Source organism: Ictidomys tridecemlineatus, chromosome 4 (genome assembly GCF_052094955.1).
Source record: "Ictidomys tridecemlineatus isolate mIctTri1 chromosome 4, mIctTri1.hap1, whole genome shotgun sequence".
Classification (NCBI taxonomy): domain Eukaryota; kingdom Metazoa; phylum Chordata; class Mammalia; order Rodentia; family Sciuridae; genus Ictidomys; species Ictidomys tridecemlineatus.
The window spans coordinates 31,260,013-31,264,499 of NC_135480.1; positions in this window are offsets into that span (position 1 = coordinate 31,260,013).

Here is a 4,487-nt window from a genome sequence, read left to right on the forward strand (position 1 = left end):
CGAACGTTCAACATAGAAAAAATGTCAAATAAACTTTTTAAAAAACATTTATTTTTTAGTTGTAGTTGGACACAATATCTTTATTTTATTTATTTATTTTTATGTGGTGCTGAGGATAGAACCCAGGGCCTTGCACATGCTAGGCAGGTGCTCTACCGCTGAGTCACAACCCCAGCTCCAAACATTTTTTTTTTTTGTACTGAGAATTGAACCTAGGGACACTTAATTACTAAGCCACATCCGCACCCCTTTTTATATTTTATTTTGAGATAGGGCCTTGCTAAGTTGCTTAGTGCTGCAGTCTGGCTGGGCGAAATAACCGGGTGCAAGTGACAAGGAATTTCTGAAGGTTGATACAGCGGGAGCCGCTTTATTGCAGGACAGCAGAGGTATATATACTTAACTAATTACACACAGTTTATCTTAATTAACATAAACTAGATACAGCAGTCATCCAATAAGGAATCCTCATCATTTTAATGATTACACACAGCTTAACTTAATTGACATAATCTAGACACAGCAGTCAGTCATTAAGGAATCTCTATCATCTTAATGGCTCGCTGGCATTACTTCTCAAACCACTCCTTCTTGCAAAGTGCCAGGTGCCATCTTGACTTGGTTGTGGTCCTCATCAGTTTAGGGCCTTGCTAAATTGCTGAGGCTGGCTTCGAATTTTTGATCTTCCTGCCTGAGAATCCCGAGCCACTGGGATTACAGGCATGTACCATGAGGCCCAGCCCAAAAAACTTTTAATATGATTTTTAAAACCTAGAAACTTGTACATAAAAAGCTAACTTTTAAAACATAAATATACAGCTCTTGCAAATCATTAAGAAAAGATCATTTAAAAATGAGCAAAGGTATTTTTCTACAAATAAGCTCTCATACTTGTGAAATAACATTATGTGAGTACATTCTCTGTACCATTGTTTGTAATAGTAAAAATTAGAAACAACCCAAATGTCCATCAATTAAAAAAAAAAAAAACAGTTGAAGAGCCAGGCCTGATTGTGCACACCTGTAATCCCAGAGGCTCAGGAGGCTAAGGCTAGAGGATCAAAAATTGGAGGCCCACCTCAACAATTTAGCAAAGCCCACAGCAATTTATATTGAGATCCTGTCTCAAAACATAATAAGGGCTGGGAATGTGACTTGGTGGTTAAACGCCCCGGGTTCAATTCCTGATACCAAAACATTCACTATCCTTGTAATATATTTAAATTCAATGATCTCAAACATATAATCTTTATTCATCTATTTTTATTTTATTGTCTGGACTTTGCAAATTTTGCAACTTATACAATTACAGTCATACATTCCTTCCCCTTTTGCCACTTAATTTATCAAAAAGATACTACTTGTAAACATTTGAAATCTGAAAGGTCACTTCTCAGTCTATTCCATCTTAGCATTACTTTATAGTCTTTTTCTTGGCAGAAGACACCTAAAACACTGTACTACTTTTCATCACAAAAGCAATAAATCCAAGACATCTAATTAGCAAATGCATATTCCCATTTCAGACAACAAGCTAATTTGTTGAAACAAGTGTTTACGGTAAACTCAAATGTTTTTTGTTGTTTTTTAAAATGTGGAAGAAATCTGCAAAGGTAGCTTTTTTATTTATTGATTTTTAATGTAACATTCAATCAAATATAGAGTCAACTCAAAAAAACAAAATGTAAAAATCAGCAGTAAATAAACTGAATTATGAAAACATTTGTAAGGGCTGCTTACCAAGTCTCCACTTAAAACAGACATTTCCAGCTCTTATCAGAAACTGAAAATTTTCAGACATTGAGGTATCCCTAAGAGATCTATCAGGTTCATTATAACCAAAGTACACATCTCCCGGAAAATGGCCTCATAGAGTTTTAAAAGCACGAGAAAGGAAAAGTGACATCATCCTTTTGATTGTACCCTACCAAAAACTTACAGATAAGTTTTATTTGAGTTTGTTTTTCTGACTGTTGAAAATAGGCTGATTGCAACAGAGGTGTCAGATTGCTTCTCTCCATGTGAACTTCAAGTTCAAATTTAGGAAGTCGTTCTGTCATCAGAACATGTTGTACAAATTAACAATAGATTTCTAAGCCATAAACACATTTTAACAAATCTAATTTTTGCCTAGGTTGTTCTTTTCCACATCTCATTATAGATACTTTATAAAAGTGATTGTTATTCTCATGGTTCGCTGGAAGTGAAATAGCTTATCAGAGTTGAGATTTGAAAGAGAATTTTCCAAGAACAACATAGTTTCTTGGTTTTCAATGTTTTGAATAGTCCTAACATAAGACAGTCTTTTCAATAACATGCTGAAGGGAAGAAATTCCTATTACAATTTTTCTGTTCACTTAGATAACACTCACTTCTCAAGACCTACAAGAATAGGACAAAAGGCAGGTGAGTTTTGATGAACAAAGAAGTATGAGGCATGAAACAGTGCTTAGAGAGGAAACAAGTTAGAAGCGTTAGTACTGTCGGCATAGTAGGAAGTCTTGGGCATACTGAATGGTTACAGTGTTATAGGAATTCAATGAAAAATTGATTTAATTTTTGGTACTAGGGATTGAAACCAGAGGACTCAAACACTGAGCCACACACCCCAGCCACCTTTATTTTCTATTTTGAGACATGGTCTTGCTAAGTTGCTTAGGGCCTCACTAAATTGCTGAGGCTGGCTTCAAATCTGCAATCTTCCTGCCTCAGCTTACAAGTCACTGAGATTATAGGCATTCACCACCATGTCCCGCCTCAATGAAGAATTTAAGTAGGGGAAAATATTTTTTAAAATCTGGGCTTTTTTGTTTGTTTGTTTGTTTGTTTGTTTGTTTTGGTACTGGGGATTGAGCCCAGGGGCACTTAACCATTGAGCCACATCCCATTGAGCTAAAGAGGCTGAGGCAGGAGGGTCACAGATTCAAAGCCAATCATAAGGATTTAGTGAGGCCTTAAGCAACTTAGTGAGATCCTGTCTCAAAATAAAATATAAAAAATTCTATGGCTGTGGCTCAGTGATTAAGTGACCTTGGGTTCAATCCCTGGTTACCCCCCACCCCACCCCCCCAAAAAAAAAGACAGAAATCAGCCTAAACAGTTGTAAGAAGTCTTTTTCAATGGAGGGTTTCCATGCTATTACTTGAAATTACAATGTATTTTGAAGTATGTTGGCGCCTACTGAAAACTAAACAACTTTCTAAAAGTATAACTTTCTAAAAGTACCTTCATTTAGTTTGAACACCTATAATTTTGGTACAACTAAAACTAAAAGATCAATTTTACTTCCCTCAGGTGTGTAGTGTATAACAGGTGCAAGTTTTCCATAAAGGAAATGAAGAAAGGCCTATCCTTGCTGAGCAATCATAAACAGCTAATAAATTAATACGTTCTTTAGATCTGAAAGAACTATAATTAAGTATTCCATTTAATTGGATTTTCTTATTAGATTATAAGATTTTTGTTTATGAAGAAATTAAAAATCTTAAATAAAAATATCTTGTATAAAAATAACAAAAATAGGAGCTGGGATTGTGGCTCAGTGGTATAAAACTTGCCTAGCATGTGTGAGGCACTGAGTTTGATTCTTAGCACCACATATAAATAAATAAAGGCCCATTGACAACTAAAAAAAGAAAAATTTATATAAATGACTCCTAGGAAATTTTCAAATAAAAAAGGTTTGAGCAAAGTTGCTTCTATTTTACAAAAAGTTCTAAATCATCATAACATATTCTTTATAGTGCAGTATAATTTCTATTACCCCATAAAGTCCCCTCCATGAACTTGAATCTAAAAGAATTCTTCCTCTTCTGAGTTCATTCTGAACACAGAGATTCTACCTCTTAGCTGGGCATGGTGGTGCATGCCTTTAATCTCAGTCACTTGGAAGACTGAGGCAGGAGGATCACAAGTTCAAGGGCAGCCTCAGCAATTTAGCAAGGGCCTAGCAATTTAGTGAGATCCTCTGTCCAAAAGGGGGTGGGGAGGGGTGGATATCTCTTAGCTTAGCACTTAAATTATCCTAGTACAAGTTGGTTTAAGATTTCAAACTATTTGGAAACTAGAATCATTTTTCCTTGTACCACAACTAAAGTTTAATGCAAAGTTAGTCCCCTTTTAGTAGTATCTACTTTGTGTCAGGGACACTGCTAAGAATTATTAAGATCCTCTCTACCACTTCATAGAGTGAGGATACCCTTTTTGTTTATTTATTGTGGTACTAAGGATAGAACCCAACATTTGACCTATGCTAGGCAAACACTCTACTACTGAGCCATACTTTCAGCTCCCAAACAATCCTATTTAGAAGTAAGGAAACTGAGGCACAGCTTGACGCAAGGTGATCTGAAGTCAAAGCTCAGTCTTTTAGTGACTGGAAATAGTGACAATGCCCTGGAAATAGAAATACTGGTGATCTGGAAAGGAAACAAATGAATAATGTTTTGTTCTATTATGAGTGAAAATTATGTTTACTCAAACTGGAA